Source organism: Canis aureus, chromosome 18 (genome assembly GCF_053574225.1).
Source record: "Canis aureus isolate CA01 chromosome 18, VMU_Caureus_v.1.0, whole genome shotgun sequence".
NCBI lineage: Eukaryota > Metazoa > Chordata > Mammalia > Carnivora > Canidae > Canis > Canis aureus.
In genome coordinates this window covers 21,637,438-21,656,285 of record NC_135628.1, presented here as the reverse complement: position 1 = coordinate 21,656,285, position 18,848 = coordinate 21,637,438, and the positions used below count along the sequence as shown (strand labels likewise).

At 42.0% G+C, this 18,848-nt stretch overlaps 1 long non-coding RNA gene across 2 annotated transcripts; it reads right to left on the bottom strand.

The window, feature by feature from the left end:
* Positions 1–1,548: 1,548 nt before the first annotated feature.
* Positions 1,549–17,111, bottom strand: LOC144288293 (uncharacterized). Of its 2 annotated transcripts, XR_013356253.1 has the most exons (4): positions 16,814–17,111; positions 16,123–16,256; positions 7,861–8,048; positions 1,549–1,688 (listed from the first exon to the last, which is right to left on the bottom strand). It is a non-coding gene; the product is annotated as an uncharacterized LOC144288293 (long non-coding RNA). The 2 variants fall into 2 exon arrangements; XR_013356252.1 differs by lacking the exon at positions 1,549–1,688 and having other exon boundaries at positions 7,771–8,048.
* Positions 17,112–18,848: the final 1,737 nt, after the last annotated feature.

Below are 18,848 nucleotides of genomic sequence, written 5' to 3'. Positions count from 1 at the left end.
AGGTCGTGTTCATGATCCTTCCCCTAATTCACCTTCTACGTCTAATCCATCAGCAAGTCTGTTTGCTCCGCTTCAGAGTGTATCCCAAGCTCACACATTTCTCTTCATCTCCTAGTCTAAGCCACCATCATATTACATCTGGACTGGAAATGTCCTTCCAATTGGTCCTTAATTCCTTCCTTGCCCCACTATAATCTATTACCTACGTAACAGCCGCAACAGCCTTTTAAAAACATAAATTAGGGGGCACCTGGGTGGTTCTGTGGTTGAGCATCTGCCTTTGGTTCAGGGCATGATCCTGGGGTCCTGGGATCCAGTCCCATATCAGGCTCCCCACAGGGACCCTGCTTCTCCTTCTGCCTGTGTCTCTGCCTCTCTCTGTCTCTCATGAATAAATAAATAAAAATTAAAAAAAACATAAATTGGATGGTACTCTCCTTTATTGGTTTCCCATTGCACTGGATGTAAAATCCAAGCTTCTTATATTGACTTCAAGGCCCTACATGATCTGGCTCATCCCCTCTCTGATCTCATCTGCTGTCTTTCTGGCCCTTGCTAACTCTGCTCTAGCCACATTGTTTTCCTTTCAGTTCTCTGAATGGTCCAAAGTTGTCCTGCCCCAGGGCCTTTGGACTTCCTGCTCCCTTTCCCTGGAAAGATCTTACCTGAGTTTGCCACATGGCTTGTTTTTTGCCTCATTTTGTGTCAACCCAAATATCACCTCCTCAGAGAGGCCTCTCCTGATGTAAGGTGCCCCTCCCAATCATGCTCTGCCCTAATACCCTTTTTAGTACTTTCATCATGCTGGTACCATCTAGAACCCCTGGCTTACATATCCATCTTCCCTCATACTCCACCTTCCAATAAACACCCACTAGAATACAAGCTCTATGCAAGCAAAGATCTTGCCTGTCTTGTTCATTGTTACGTCTTAGTTTATATTATGCACTTAATATTTATTAAAGGAATAAAAAGGCAAGATAGAAGATTTGGGTGAGAAATTATACCTGTCACTCCAGTCAGTTCCCTCAATGGGTAAGCTCAGCCAGCCCTATGTGGGAGAGAGATTTAAATAATAACTTCCAAGTACAGGTAGTTTTAGAAACCACAAGGAAAGAGGATACACCAGATACAGTTCCAAGTAATAAACAGGAAGGCGCACAGGAAGTACAGTGTAAAAGGATGATCAGGGAGAGTGACCATTCTGAATAAAGAAGGAAAGAAAAAATCACCAGGGCCTCACTCCACTCGAGAGAAACATTAGGAACATCCAGGTACTTCTCTGGATACTCAAAAAGGAAGCATTTGGAAAATAAGCTTCAGGAGGTTTGGAGCTCATTTTAATGTTACTCACAAAAAGGACTAGAGAAGAGAATGGTTCAGATCAACAGGCCCAAACCTCCCCCCCCGACCCAAAATGTAAGAATGCCTACCTTGCACCTGGCAGCTCCTTTCCTAGAGATACACAGAAATAGCCACTCGAGAATGTAAAAATGTCACAGCACGATGCTGTTTATTGAAGCTCTGTTTCAAAAACTAAAAAAACTGGAAACAGGCTAAAAGGAAAAACTGGCACCAAGCTAACACGGCCACCACTACAAAATGGATTAAATAATTATGGAGGCACCCATGCAGTTAGGATCCCACGGAGGCGTGAAAAAGAATGTGGTAGCTCTCTGCGCACTGACCTAGAAAGATATCACAATGTATGAAATGAATGAAGCAGGAGAAAATACAGGTTGTAGAATGATCTTGTTTTTGCAATTGTATTACACGTTATTAGCCAGAGAAGGAAAGAAAAATCTATAGGAGTATAATCAAGCTAGCCCCAGACATTATTTCTAGAAATTTTGCTTTTCACTCCATAATCATTTTATGCTTTTCTTTACAATAAGCATATGTTAATTTTTTATTTTTTAAAGATTTAAAAAATTTAAATTTAAATTTAAATTTATTCAATCTCTCATTTATTCATGAGAGATACAGAGAGAGAGGCAGAGACATAGGCAGAGGGAGAAGCAGGTTCCTTGTGGGGAGCCTGATGCAGGACTTGATCCCAGGACCCCAGGATCACGCCCTGGGCCAAAGGCAGACGCCCAACCACTGAGCCACCCAGGTGTCCCACGTTAATATTTAAATCAGAAAAAATAAATATATCTTTCTTTATGCTTGCCCACACTTTGTCTCATTTCATCCTGTGATACCCTGGGAGGGGTCCAGTAGCATTCACTGCCCCCACTTTGTACAAAGTCGTGATGCATCTTCACTCAGAGAACTGCAGATTTCTGTGGTTAGACCTCAAGAAAGATGCCAAAGAGTTGGAGAAGAGACAGAGAGAAGAAACCAAAGCAGTCAGGGTTTGATATGATTCCTATACATCAGGCAAACAGAGAGTTTGGATGTGAAAGCCAAGAGTGTTAAGACTAAAGTTTTTGAGGGACACCTGGGTGGCTCAGTTAGTTAAGCGACTGACTCTTGATTTCAGCTCAAGTTATAAACTCAGGGTTGTGAGATCGAGCTCCACATCGGGCTCTGCGCTGGGTGTGGAGCCTGCTTAAGGTTCTCTCTCTCCCTCTGCCCCTTCCTTCCCTCCCCCATGCACATGCACTCTCTCTCAAAAAAAAAATTAGAAGACTGAAGTTTGAAACCTGTGAAAGAAACAGTTATGGGATCAAAGATCTGTTCTCTAAACTCTGAGACTCTAAAATGTGAGCAAATGATGTGAAATTTGGTTCAATATAAGGTATTACCAATAGAAAGCATTACAATGAAGCTAATACTAAGTGAAAATAGAACCTGACATTCATATCAATTCATAAATGATGTTTCAATAACTGTAATGTAGGACTCCAGAACCATACTTGACCAGCCCCCAAACACCCCACAGGGTCATAGCAGAAACAGGGTTTGGGGCTGTGGGTCACTACCATGATTCAGTGCCACATTTATGATGACCTTTTTATTTCTTTTCCATTTCCTGAAAGCAATGACTTCTAATATTTCAAATCACGTACTCTGGGTTTAGATTTCTATCTTCAAAATACATTGTTTTAAGCTATTTAAATTTGCTTTGTGTCATCACTTCAGACAACATCTCACTTTACACATCAGAATGCTGGTCGTGCTCCTATTTGGCATTCAGCAAATCTTATAACCTTTGGGTTATTCTTCTCTAGGATATTATTATTTATTCATTGTCTTTTCAAAAGCTACTCACAAATCAAGCATATTGGAGTTAACAATATCATTGTCCTAAAGATTTGGACTATATTTTATATTGAGCTTTTGTTTGTTAAACATAATCTAGTCTTAGTTCAATCCACGTATTCAAAGCCATGCCTGGAATTGTCATCTACTAAATGATCAAATCCTGGATTTACTAATATAATTATTTGTATATCCAAGCATTTTAGTATAGTAGGTAAGTATAATTATATCAGTAAACTATAGAGCAATATGGAGATATCACTGGTTATGTCACAACTCTCACAACATGAGGGAGGCACAATCTGTCATTAATCCCTCTTCCTGTAGCCCCTCAAAATGTTACTCTGACTTTTTCAAGGGAGAAAAATAGAGCAAAACACTCTGCATTTTCGTATCTTGATTCTGCCCAATTTCTTAACTAAAATTCGTCTGTCGCCTTGGTTGTAGCACCCAGCACAGAGCAGCACCTGCAGGGGCTGGATTCCTTCCATGTTCTCATTGCGCCATGTCTGCCACAGTCTAGGTAGAGTGAGCAGAGAGCTTGCAAGCTCCACTTCAAAAGGTATTCCAGTCAAGGGGCACCTGGGTGCTCAGTCGGTTAAGTGCCTGCCTCTGGCTCAGGTCATGATTCTGGAGTCCCAGGAGAGAGCCCCCTGTTGGGCTCCCTGCTCATCTGGGGGCCTGCTTCTCCCTCTGCCTCTTCCCCCTAGCTTATGCTCTTTCTTCTCTCAAATGAATCAATAAAATCTTAAAAAATAAAATGAAATGTATTCAAAACTCCATGGGTGGATGAATGGATAAACAAAATGTGGTATATACATCCGATGAAGTATTTTCAGCCTTAAAAGGGAAGGAAAGACTGTCATATACCACAACACGGAATTACCTCAAGGATATTACGTTAAGTGGGATAAGCCAGTCACAAAAAGATGACTACTGTACAATTCCATTTATTTGAGGTACCTAGACTGGCCAATTCATAGAGATAGAAAGTAGAATGGAAATTGCCAGAGGCTGGGGGAGAAAGGGTGGAAAGTTGCTGTTTAATGGGTATAGAGTTTCAGTTCTGCAAGATTAAAAATATTCTAGAGATTAGTTGCACAATAATATGAATACCCTGAACAAGACTGATGATGAATCACTGACCTCTACCTCTGAAATTAATAATATACCGCATGTTAATTAACTGAATTTAAATTTCGAGAAAAGAATACACTTAACATTATTGAACTATACACAAAAAGGATTATGATGGTCAGTTTTATGTGTATTTTACCACAATTAAAAATCTTTTTCAAAAAAAAGATTTTATTTATTTATACTTGAAAGACAGAGAGAGAGAGAGAGGCAGGGACATAGGCTGAGGGAGAAGCAGGCCCCCTGCAAGGAGCCGGATGCGGGACTCAATCCCAGCACCCCAGGAATCACGACCTGAGGCAAAAGCTGATACTCAACCACTTAGCCACTCAGATATCCCTTAAAAATCTTTTTTTTTTTTTAAGATTATTTATTTGAGAGAAAGAGAGTGAGAGAGCGAGAGAAAGCACAAGTGGGAGGGAAGAACAGGCTCCCCACTGAGCAGGGAGCCCAATGATGCAGGGCTTGATCCCAGACCTTGAGATCATGACCTGAGCAGAAGGCAGCCACTTAACTAACTGAGCCCCACGGTGCTCTACCACAATTAAAAATCTTAAAAATTCTTTTCCACGTGCTAAAATTGTACAAAAGCTTATCTCTAGTGTCGACCATAGGATCTACATTTTTAAGCAATGCATTAACCATGTAACTTCCCAATGAAAATGTTCCCTAGTATGCCACAAAGTGTGAAAAAGTGTAAGATATGGGACCCCGGGCTGCTGGAGGACGATGCAACTTTTGATCTTGAGGTCATGACTTTGAGCCCCATGTCAGGTGTAGAGATTACTTAAATAAAACTTATTTAAAAAAGGAAATGCAAAAATAAATAAATTAATTAAATAAATAAAAAATAAAAATAAAAAAAATAAAAAAGGAAATGCATGAGATAAATAAAAATCTCGTGAAGAGACAGCAACTATATCTAATTAGAAAACTTATATTTAAAACTATTTCAAAAAATAAAATAAAATAAAATAATTTCCAGATTTGGAAGATATCTACAAACTGATTCTAAACTTTATATGGAGGGAGGCAAAAGATCCAGAATAGCCACCATGATATTGAAGAAAAACATGATATTGAACCACGACATTCTCGGACTTCAAAGTTTACTACGCAGTTACAGTAACCAGACAGTGTGGTGTTGGTGAAAGAGTAGACAACTAGATCCATGGCAGAGAATAGAGAATCCAGAAATAGACCCACACCAATATAGTCTACTGATTTCTGACAAAGGAGCAAAGGCAATGCAATGGAGAAAAGGTAGTCTTTCATCAACTAGTGCTAAACAACTGGACATCCACATGCAATAACAAAACAAAACAAAAAACCAAACTAATCTAAACACAGACCTTACAATCTTCACAAAAAAGTAACTCAAAATGGATTATAGACCTAAATGTAAAATGCAAAACTCCTGGGTGATAACATAGGAGAAAATGTAGACAATCTTGGGTGTAGACATGCCTTTTTGGATACATCACTGAAGACGGGATCTATGAACAAAAGAATGGATAAGCTGAACTTGATTAAAATTTAAAACTTCTGGGGATTCCTGGGTATCTCAATGGTTTAGTGCCTGCCCTCGGCCCAGGGCATGATGCTAGAGTCCGGGGTTCGAGTCCCGCATCGGGCTCCCTGCATGGACCCTGCTTCTCCCTCTGCCTGTGTCTCTGCCTCTCTCTCTCTCTCTCTCTCTCTCTCTCTTCTCTCTCAGTCATGAATAAATAAATAAAATATTTTTAAGAATTTTAACTTCTGCTTTACGAAAGACACTGTTAAGAGAATGAGAGGACAAGCCACAAAACTGGGAGAAAATATTTGCAAAAGACACATCTGATAAAGGACTGCTATCCAAAATATCCACAGAACTCTTAATAGTAAAAAAAATTAACCCAACCTAATTTTAAAGTGGGCTTCAGATCTGAACAGACACCTGATCAAAGAAGATATACAAATGATAAATAAGCATATGAAAATATGCTCTAAGTCATATGTCATGAGAGAATTGCAAATTAAAACAATGAGATACAGGTGCCTGGTTGGCTCAGTTGGTTAAGTGTCTGCCTTTGGCTCAGGTCATGATCCTGGGGACCGGGGATGGAGCCCGCATAGGGCTCCCTGTTCAGCAGGGAGCCTGCTTCTCCTCTGCCCCTCCTCCCACACATTGTCTCTCTCTGTTTTTCCCTCTCTCCCTCTCAAATAAGTAAGTAAAATCTTTAAAAAAATAAATATAAAACAATGAGATACCACTATATACCTGTTAGAATGGCCAAAATCCAAAACATTGACACACCAAAAGCTGGTAAAGATGTGGGGCAAGAGAACTCTTATGCATTACTCATGGGAACACAACATGGTACAGGCACTTTGGAAGACCATTTGGCGCTTTCTTACAAAATTAGATACACTCTTACCAAACACTCCAGCAATCCCACTCCGTAGTATTTACCCAAAGGAATTGGAAATCCATGGCCACACAAAAACCTGCACACGGATGTTTATAGCAGTTTTATTCATGACTGTCAAGACTTAGAAGCAATCAAGATGTCCTTCAGTAGATGAGTGGATAAATAAACCATAGCACATCCAGACAATGGAATACTGTTTAATGCTAAAAAAAAAAAAAAAAAAAAAAAAAAAAAAGAGCCATCAAGTCATAAAAAGACCTGTAGGAAATTTCAGTGCATATCACTAAGTGAAAGAAGCCAATCTGAAAAGGCTACATCCTGTATGATTCCAACCATATGACATTCTGGAAAAAGCAATTCTGTGGAGACAGTAAAAAGATCAGAGGTGGCCAGGGGTTAGAAGGAAGAAGGAGTAAATAGGGTGAGCACAGAGGATTGTTAGAGTGGTGAAAGTATTTGGTCAGTCACTAAAATGGTGAGTACAAGACAATATGCTTCTGTCAAGACCCACAGAATTGTGCAACAGAACTTCTATGTAAACGGGGGACATAGTGAGTCATCATGTAACAATATTGGTTCATCTATTGTGACAAATATATCACACTAATGAAGATGTTAATAATAGGGGAAACTGGGAGAGGAGGGGTGATGGTTCTATGGGATCTCTCTCTACTCAACTTTTCCTTCAATCTAAAACTTCCTAAAGTTCTAGGGACACCGGTGACTCTGTCAGTTAAGCAGCTGCCTTGGGCACAGGTCATGATCTCAAGGTCCTGGGATCCAGCCCTGTATTGGATCTGCGCTCAGCTGGGAATCTGCTTGTCTCTCTCCCTCCCCCTTTGGCCCGTGGCCCCCTTGTGTGTGCACCCGAGCACTTGCACACGCACACACGCTCTCTCTTTCTCAAATAAATAAATACATAAATAAATACATAAATAAATAAAATCTTTAAAAAATAAAACAGTTGTAAAAAACAAAGTCTTAATAAAAAATATATTTTTGTTTAAAGTATCCTTCTGTCATGAATCTGCTACTGCTAACCTGCTGCCAGTGCTCTAAGCCCTTTCTCTACAAGTGGTGAAGGATAAACACTGTTCCTTCTAACCTCTGAGGCTCTGTCCCAGGAGCAGGGAAGGAAGATCATCTCTTTCCAAGAAGTAGTGGACAGCAGCATCCCCTTTGGGGAAATACTTCCTCCTCCACTCCATGTGGCCTTGGTGGGACGACCAATCACGATGTCTTCTCATCCCGAGGTTGAGCATGTGATCCCAGAGAGACCAACCACTTGCCCTTCTAGAAACAAAGGAGTTCACAGAGGAAAGAGATGGGAGTGAGTCATTCTAAGGAAGGTGCTACAGAGAGATTATCTGTTGTTCCAGCTACCAAGTTCTTCCCAAGATCTCACTGTTGAGCTCCATGTATAAGGATACCCAATATCTTTACCAAAAAAAGTATTTTTTTTTTCTTGAGTTAACCAGAGATGGTTGGGTAGCTTACAAACCAGGACCCTGGGCAGCCCCGGTGGCGCAGCGGTTTGGCGCCGCCTGCAGCCTGAGGTGTGATCCTGGAGACCCGGGATCGAGTCCCACATCGGGCTCCCTGCTTGGAGCCTGCTTCTCCCTCAGCCTGTGTCTCTGCCTCTCTCTCTCTCTGTGTCTATGAATAAATAAATAAAATCTTTAAAAAAAAAAAAAAAAACAAACCAGGACCCTAACTGATACACTTGGAAGAAAGGTACAAGAACCCCAGCCTCATTTGTACCATAAGGAAGCAGCATATTACTGAAGTTTAAGGAATGTCTACTGGTCGCAAAGGTACAGAGGAGAACACGGTGTGCTGCACTTCAGGGGTGCAGAGGGATCGAATTTGTAGAGTGTGGAGTTGCGACAGACCTGGGCTCACCTCTCTGGTCTCCCCTGACTTCCTGTGGGCCCTGATTTAAGTCACTTAACCCTCACATGGCTTAGTTTCATCACCTAGAAATAAAAAATACCTACCTTTCACGTCTTTTGCCAAAATTTAAAATGATATGTAACCCCTACCACTGTGCTTGGCACAAAGCAGATGTTAAATACGATGATAGCATAAGATGGATAATAATTTTTTATTCTTTTTTTTAAAGTTTATTTATTTAAGTAATCCCTGCACCCAATGTACGGCTCAAACTCATGACCTTGAGATCAAGAGTCATGTGCTCTACCAACTGAGCCACAGGCACCCCCAATTTTTTATCCTGAAAAAAATCTTATAAACGATATCAAAAAATAAAAATAAAAATAAATGATATCAAGCATACACAAGAGTGTAGATAGATAGATACATAGACATGTATACAGTATATAGTATATATACAAACTTTGGGGGCCCCCTCCCTGTTTTTGTATGACTCATAAGCTAATGGTTTTACATTTTTAGATGGTTGAAAAAATCTAAAGAATAATAATATTTCATAATGTGTAAAAATTATATATAATTCAAATTTGCATCCATAAATACAGCCTGTGACGCCTGGGTGGCTCAGAGGTTTAGTGCCTGCCTTCGGCTCAGGGCATGATCCTGGAGTCCTGGGATCGAGTCCCACGTTGGGCTCCCTGCAGGGAGCCTGCTTCTTCCTCTGCCTATGTCTCTGCCTCTGTGTGTGTGTGTGTGTGTGTGTTTCTCATGAATAAGTAAATAAAATCTTAAAAAAAAAAACATAAATACAGTCTTACTTGGTACATGGCCATACTCATCCTTTACCTACTGTCTACCTCCTCTTTCACACTACAGCGGGAGAGTTGCATAGTTGTAACAAGGCCTACACAGCCTGAAAAGCCTAAAACTGTCACTCTCTAGCTCCCCAAAATTGGAAACGTTTGCCAACCCCCGACTCAGAAAAGGGAAAGGTGGCCATCCTTGATTGCCTCTCCCTTCCTCTTTCTTTTCCCGCAAAGAGGTCATCTTTATTTTTTAAAAGATTTTATTTATTCATTTGAGAGAGCGAGTGAGTGAGAGAGAGCACAAGCAGAGGGAGAGGCAAAGGGAGAGTGAAAAGCAGGGAGCCCAACGTGGGACTCGATCCCAGGACTCTGGGGTCACGACATGAGCCGAAGGCAGGCGCTTACCAAGCCACCCAGGCACCCAGAGATTATCTTTATACTCAATATTGTCCTGTTCCCTTGCTTTCCTTGTTTTTTCACTCAACAATGTCTTTTTGAGATGCATCTATACTGACCTGTAGAACTATAACTCATTAACTTCATTTCATTGCTGAATGGTACTATATTGTATGCTTATGTTTATGGTCTGGTGTTTATGTCCATTTACATTGTTTCCAAATCTTTGCTGTGAACATTCTTCTGTATGGTTTCTGGTGCACAGGTGCAGGAATTTCTCAGGATCCACCTACAAGTGAAATCGCTGAGTATGCATGTACTACTCAAGTCTACTTAGGTCATGCCAACTTGTTTTCTGAAGTGGTTGTACCAATCTATACTCCCATCCTGTATATCAAAGTCCCCATTGTACCCAACACTAAGCATCAGACTTTTAAATTTTTGCTAATTTGGTGGATGTAAATTAGCATCTCATCATGGTTTTAATTTCCATCTCACTGACTACTATGAAAGTCAAACAGCTGTTTATATGTCTATTGGCCATTCATGCTTTTTTCCGTGAGATCCCTGTTTGTGTCCTATACCTATTTTTCTATTGGATAATTTGTCTTTTTTTTTTTTCTCTTCTTAGGTACAGTCTATATATTCTGGATGCTAACATTTTGTCAGTTATATGTGTAAAAGTATTTTCTACAAATCCATGACCTGTTTTTTTAATCTCTTTATGGAATCTTTTGTTGAACATAAGTTCTTCGTTTCAGTGGGAGTAAAATATATTCATATTTGGCAATAGGCATGATTTTTAAATGAAAACACCTAATGCATCTTTCTTAATTGGTAAGCCAGTTCTTTTCCTGAAGCCTGCATACCACCAAGGCTAAGCCATGAGGTGTAGTGCTCCAGGGAAGGAAAGAGTAAGTCCCACTTAGAGTAGAGAAGGAAAACAGAAGGACATGACATAGGGAGAGTTCTCGCAGACAGAATGAGGAATCTGAAGCCTTGCCAGGAGGGGTGATGGTGATGGAGAGAGATCTGGAGAGAAGGAGATAAAGAGAAGATTATACTTGAATTTTTTAGACTCAGACCTTACATTGTCCATAAGAGTACGTGGAATAAGAAAGAAGCTGAAAATGAGGCTGTGTCACTTCTTCAGGACTATGTGGGAAAGCCATTTCACAGGGTCTTCCCCTGTCAAGGTGGGGCAGAAAGAGCCCTGAGCCGCCCCTTGCCCCCCTGTAGCATGAAAGGAATTCACATGATCCACTGGGCTCTCCAATGGGTGACACAGAAGCTGATTGATCACTGATCACCAACAGGACTGTCACAGTCCTGGCATGGCTATTGCCAAAGTGGGCGCAGAGCAGAGACCACAGAATAGACACTCCAGGCCAGTACGGATGGAGAGCATGGAAGAAAATTAACATATCTGCAGAGCCAGCAAGGACCAACGTGGAGCTCAGTCAGCAAAAAGAAGGCTAACCATTCCTGATCATGCTGAGATAGGCCAAGAACTCCATCCACTGCAGAGCTCAGCATCCTGCAGATGCCAGCAGAATGCCTGGCAACAAGGTGGAGTCACCCACTCATGCAGTGCCGAGGAGGCCAGTACAGCATAGGACCCTCCTGTGAACCAGCCGTCCTCTCCCATTGCCATGAGAACATACAAGGTTGTCCTGTGCCTGACACAACTTTGGCCAGGGAAGAAAGGAAAGCTTTGAAAGGAGAGATACCAACCAAGCCAACTGGACACAATTTGAAGAGTTCTGTTTTCTGGGTAAGTTTAAGTAACTCCTCCTCCTCCTCCTGGGTGCCAGCAGCGGAGTAGGGTCTTGGGACTGACATGAGAGTGGCTAGTGAAAATGATAGAAATCCACTTGTTTCTTTTCTGCACATTGAGAGATACAATGGACATTCTACTCTGTGTTAGTAGTGTTATTATTATGGTCTTCATTGTATGTGGGGAAGCCAGACAGAAAAAAAAAAGATTATAATGCAATCAAAATACAGTCATAAAGCTATGTACCATATACACAGAGTTCATACCACATTATCCCACAGTTTCTGTAGGTCAGAAGTCAGGGTATAGCTTAGTTGGATCCTATGTAAGGCTTCCATCAAGGTATTGGCCAAGGAGGGGTGCCTGGCTGGCTTAGACGATAGAGCATGCGGCTCTTGATCTCGAGGTAATCAAGTTCAAGCCCCACATTAAGCATAGAGCTCACTTAAAAAAAAAAAAAAAAAAAGGAATTGACCAAAGATAACTCTTCATCCAAAGGCTCAACTGAGGAAGGATCTATCTCTAAGTTTGCATGGTTTTTGGCAGCATTCAGTTCCTTCTTGGGTATTGAAGCTGAGGACCTCGGTTTCCTTCTGGCTGTCAGCCTGAGGCCACCTTCAGTTCTTTGCCACTTGCACCTCTCCAACGTGGCTGCTTGCTTCCTCAAAGCCAGCACAGGAGAGATTCCTTCAGCAAGACAGACATCACAATCTTATGTCACATGATCCTGAAGTGACATCCCATCACCTTTGCCATATTTTATTGGTTAAGCAAATCACAGCTCCTTCCCACACCCAAGAGGAGAGAATTACAAAAGGGTATGAATGCAAGGGGACAGGATCATGGGAGCTACCTTAGCATCTGTCTGCCATACTGCACAGGCAGGTGGGTAGGAGGCAATGCGCTACATGTAACCTCTCAGAGGACACACAATCTGAGATGGCTTTTGAAGAAGGTGAAGGGCCCAGAAGTTCCTGGGCAGCCCTAGATCCCAGCACAGTGCCTAACACACCACAGGAGACAATTATAAATGTTGGTGAATGAATATTGACATCAGGAAAAAAGTCTGGTCACCCCAGTAAGGAAGAAGATAGTGTTCTACATAGGCCAAAAACAAGAAAAATAATCATCAGTACTCATCTTACAACAATGAGTTACATGAAAGCCCTCCCAATGGTATTAAAATAGGAGAGGCCACTGCATTAATATCTCAGCAAGCCTCACCAGGAAAATGCAGTGAATGTCAAGGGCACTAAAAGGATAGGAGATGATCTAATGCAGGAAGCTCCCCCAAATACTATATTTATACAAATGATAAATAGGTTTCAAGAAAGGAGAAACCAACTAATGTTGATGACTAGGGAAATAAATAATATTAGAACTTACATTGCAGTAGCATCTTTCATCTGGGATCCTAAAATGCTTTAAGAATAATTAAATTTGGATGCTGCATAAAGGTAGATCCCACTTTTTAAACAAAAATATGGATTTTATGCCCTTTAACAGAAGTAGTACATAGTGTTCTCACAGATATTGAAGGGTGACCTGGATGCTAATTTATTTTGAAGAATGTTTTGTGATTATTTCCAAGGTTCTAAAATCACAATTAGCTGAGGCTAAGGAAATGCAGTGTGTAGCTACATTTCTTTCTGCACATCCAAAAAGAGGCAGCAGTTTGAGCCCAGTGGACTGGCAGGCTGAGGGTGGGGGGTGGAGGGGGAGACGGAGGGGGCAAGGAGGATGAGGGGTGTGCAGCACTGATGATTACAAGCAATCCACATGGAAAGCTGCCTTGGGTGATAGGAAGCGACCTGCTACTGGAGAGGAGAATGGATGCAGCAGCAGAGGACTTCAGCAAAGCTATGTAGAAGTAGTAGTTACAGGTTTATCAAGGGGCGAACCCAAGCAGTCCATGACTCTCCATCCAGGAAACAATTTTTTGGACGAATTCAGGTGTGACAATGACTTATCACAGCATGAACGATGGACAATAAAAGCAGGTGGATATTCTCATAAATACAGAAACCACAATAAAAATATGGAGTAGTGAGGTTGTTTGGTGATGTCTAAAGTCTTCAGCAATCAGCAAAGTTGATTGCTTCTGTTTTCCATCAAGTGGTTTATGAGGATTCAGCAGGGATTCCAAGTACATGAAATGGGGATGAAACCATGCAGTTGGGGAAACAGGTGAGTCGGCATTACGTTGAAGTGTGGTAACTGCTAGATTTATTTGAAAATTGAAGGGCATCTGTCAGTAGGTGGGCAGTAGCAGCGAGCTCCTGAAAAGTCACGCTTTACATTTGAAGGTGACACTAATGACATTGGTAAAGCATCCAATATGTGTCAAGGCCTTTTCTGGTTCTGAAGGATTATCATCAGAGTGCTTCTACATCTTAAAAAGTACGCTTATCATGTCATTTCCACGTCCAAGACACACAGTCCACTTTAGTTGCGTTGGAGCAAGCTTCTGTTCTGGGTGGGTGGTCTCAATCCCTTCAGAATCTTGCCATCTGACCATTTTTATGTGGAATGCAGTTCTTCATGGCAATGTCCAATCCACTCCAAACCTGGGGTATGGGGGTGGGGGAGGAAGTCCTTCCGAGGGAAGCTAGCACTCCGCTGGGAGCCTCAGTGGTTCAGACAGGAAGTTCCATCCCCCAAACCCAGGTCTCACTTGCTCCTTTCTATTGCCTATTTTGCCTTCAAGACACGTCCATCAGTCTGCTGTTTAGGCAGCAGGACATGGAGAGAGCTTCCAGTATCTGGTATCTGGCCATCATGCAGAAGGCACAGAACCCCAAAGCTTGGCCTTTGCTGTATTATGGGGGCTTTTGTGAAGGGTCTTTGGCCACGGCATTTTATCCTGGCCTCTGTGAATCCTGTTAGTTTGCTGCTGTGGTTTTTGAGGAGAGCCTGTGAGGGTAGAAGCAGACAAGCCTCAGAACAAACCCACTGCAAGCTGTGCCTGGTCGGTGAATTGGTGAAGAACGGAAATGGCCCATATGTGCCAGGTGCTCTGGAAGAAAGTAATTGTGTATTTTCTGGACGGCTTTGATTTTTCTGTGTTTAATAAATTTACTGATTATGCGTATAATACACTTCTGGGACACTTATTTATGTTCACTTGAAATGTGAAAATAAATCCTATTTTCTATTAAAAAAAAAAAAAAACATAAAGAACCCTGACCATCATTCCATCCAGACAGGGCCATGCCACATCTGTGATCCTGTGAGCTTGAGTGATAACTGCTCTTGTATTTAAGGAGTATGGGGAAATCAGGGAAATAGACACCACTGATTCATTCGTTCCTAAAAGAAGAAATGACTTTTCTGAGTAAGTGAACTAAAATAACCTAAAGAAATTACTACTGAAGTAATGAATGGGGGCAGAGACTGGGTGAAGTTTCAAGCAAGCCCCATGTTTGATTTGTCAGTACGGAGTTCCGGCTGGACATCTGGTACAGGGAGACAGGGCACCGAAGCTGCCGAAGCTCTTACTGCTCTACACTCAGCCCCAGGGCCATGCCTGTGTCCAAAGTGTTCAAGTCCTATTTGTTCTATGAGATCCACCTGCCATCAGCACTTTCCCCAGGCTTCTCATCCATGAGTTACCCCTTTCCTTTGAACTCCCTCAACATTTCATCCATGCCTCCTTCCAGACACTCATCCCTATGTCCATTCCGTTTCAACGGTTTATGTGCATGTCATGGTCCCTTTCCAGTTATAAGTCACTTGATGATTCTAACCCTGTGCCTTACACATAGTAGGCGCTCAGTAAGAATCTTGGAATAAGTGAACTTCTGTTTAATACTTATTAAAGTACAATGAATGGCCTTGCACCCCAACCACCTCCAGATCTAATTTTGGAAGTGGTGTCTTTGTGCTCAGGAGAGCTGTCACACTGCTACGGATTTTTGGATATAGTTAACGTTCTTTCTGGAGACCAGATAGACCTAAACTTCTGCCCCATTTCAGCTTTTTAAAATGAGGTCAAGACTTGACTGTTCAGAAATAGATGAATCTGAGTCAGTCATTAGCATCAGCCTTTGCAATCAATCATCTTAAGCCTCTTTCAAGTGTGCCTCTTCGATACGCACAGTCTTGTAAACTCTCCAAGGGCAGGAATTGTGTTCCATTGAGGCAACTGCTGCACACACACCCTACCTGCCCGGTAAGGATCTCGGCCCACAGTGGGTGAACCTTATCAATCGACAAAACAGCATTTTAACATAGTTCTCTATGAAGCACTGTCTTCCAAGGAAATCCTTGAAACAACAGCTGCTAGGTTAGGTCAACAGACTCGACACGTACCTTTACCCGCTTCCTCAGCTCTTCTGAGTCATAGGGTTCATTTCCCCTTGCCCAGAGTCAGCCGTTTCAATCATTTTTTATCCAGAAAGAAAAAAGATATATATGTATGACTGAAATTGGCTTGCAGTCTGGAAACTAAAGATTGGGGGAAACTAAACAAGGGATCCTGCTTATTAAAAATTACCCTGATAGGCGGCCTTCTTCATCGAGATAAGCTATCCATTCCCACGAGCTCCTCTTCACTCCTTCCTCTGCAAGAATCCATTTACTCTGGTTCATTTACAGAAAGTTACTGTGGTTTTTCCAGGAAACGACTGCCTGATGAGAGAGGTGAATTTTCTTGTGTACAAAATTAAGGACCATTTGTACAGAACAGACATGAGTAACAGAATCCTAGCCATATTAGTATCCTTATGATACCTGGGCCCTCCCAACAACGGTTAAGGGTTGCCAAACTAGTTTTACTTTGTGTTGGCAGAGCACATGCACCATAATATATAGTTCTTTTAGTCTTGGCAGTGGGGCTGGCGCTCCTGCCAAAACTGACTGTAAAGGAAATGGACAAGAGACAATAAGCCCATTCAAGTGCATTAGCCATGCCGTCCAGTGGGGATATTTCAATTTTTAAATTGATACAAACTTGAAAACCACCCCATTTTAGGTGGGGGAAGATTTATTTTTCAAAAGAAGACGTTATATCCACCAACATATTTCTGACATCTGGTCCCAACGAGATATATCAACGGGCTACTGGGGAGAAGGTGGCCAGAAAAATCAGAGAGAGAGGCATCTCCTTGTCAAAAAGACATAAATACGCATTGTAATTGATTGGCCTCATTCGGTCAGCTGTTTAATCTGTGGGGCTGAGCACTTACATAAACTCACATTACCGCTGTGCTCCCGTCCCACTGCTTCCATACATTTTGTTTATGACAACGTATCTTTGTGAGTGAATAAAAAAGTAGAATTTCTAGCAGCAACATTTACACCCTCCAAAAACCCAAACCAAAAAAAAAATCCTTAAAGAACCACCTATAAAAAGTAAAACCTGTTTGTTAACACAAAGTTCAATATTTGCCTGGGTTGGAAAAATCCTACTTGGAGGGGGAGAAAGGAGGACATGGGGTAATTCTGGTTTGGCGAGGCGGTATAATTTCAGGCTCCTGACTCCGAAGGTACTGGTCAACGATTCAGAATTCTAGAGAGAGTAGAAGAGCCCCCTGCTGGCTGATGGAGGAAGATACCAGAATGGGCCCAGTGGAAGTCCTTTTAAGACTCCCCCTTTCCCCCCTGTTCTTTCATTCATGAGCCAAATATTTGTGGAGGTTTGCTATGTGCCTGGCCTGTTCTAGGCTCTGGTGATAGCACGTTAAACAAGTCAAGGTCTCTGCCCTCTTGGAGCCCTTACATTGCAGAAGGGGAGACAGAAATAAATAAATGTGCAATGGAGTGCCGAGTAGGGATCAATACCACCGGAAGAGCCAGTGACTCACAACAGAGCAGGGGGAGGAGGAGAGAAGGATGGGAGGTGGACGAACGCTATTGTCAATGGCAGACTGAACGTTTGAACTGAATGAAGGGGGATGTCTGTGGGACTGTGGGCGGGGTGCACAGCCAGGAGAGGGCTTTGCTGGGGGTCTGTACACCTGCTGTCAGCAGTGCAGCCAGAAGGCCAAGTGGCTGGTATATGAGATAGGAAGAGGGGGTCAGAAGACTTGGCCAGAGTTAGGAGCCCACCAATACAGAGCCTTGCAATGGTAGGAATTTGCAATTCTATAGGAATCCACTGGAGTGTATTGAACAGAGAATTAAGTAAATCTACTTTCCGTTTTAAATAGGTCATTCTGTGCATGACAAGGAGAATTAACTGCATGTGGGAAATGACATCCATCAGGAGGCTGTTGATGTGGTATTCAGATAATTCAGTCAATGGATTTTGCCAAATTCCTGCTATTTGTAATGAGCTCCAAAGACAGGATGTCTGCCCTCAGAAAGCTTTCAATCAACTTGGGAAAAAAGATAGACACATCTTAAATTAAACTTACAAGAGACAGGAGATGGTGAGTAACTGCTAAGCAGGGTAGGCAAGAATTGAGGCTGACGAAGATGATGATGATGATGACCATGACATCACCAGCAGCCAAGCACCTGCTTAAGGCAATTTAGCTTAATGGTTAAGAGCACAAGCTCTAGAGCCAGGCTGCAGGGGGTTCAATTCTGGCACTACCATTTACTAACTGTTTGACCTCTGGCATGTTGTCACTAATCTCTCAGTTCCTCAGTTTTATTATCTGTAGTATGGGTCTAATAATCTCCCTACCTCACAGGGTTGTTATGAGGAATTAATGTGTTAATATTGTGTATAAAGTGCTTAGATCAGTGCCAGGCACTTTATAAACACTACATAATGGAAGGAAAGTCTCCAAAGTCACATTGTGACTTTGACATCTTTACTACTGCAGTAGTCCGGATGGGATGTGATAATAACTTAAACAAATAGTCATGGAAATGGAATTAAAAAGGCAGCTATATCTGACTGATGAACGTATGTGATTTGGTGACAAGAAAATGGTAAATGAGCTGTAGGAAGGGGTTCAACATGAATGTGAGGTCTGAAGCATAGGGATTAGGAAAACAGTAAAACTGGGAGGAAATGAAAAGTCAAGAAGGAGAATTGGTTTGAGGGATAAAGCAGGTTTGACCTGAGGCATGCCGAGTTTGAAGCAGACAGGTTAGAGATGCCAGTTTTGAGTGTGGAAGAGAGATGAGGGCATCTGCCTGGATTTGGAATCCCTGCCTGGCAGGAACACACGCAAAGCCATGGAGATGACTGAGGTCATCGAGAGAAGAGTGGCTGGAAGAAGCTCCGAGGATGGATCTCAGGAGATGCATCCAAAGTTCTGGATCAGC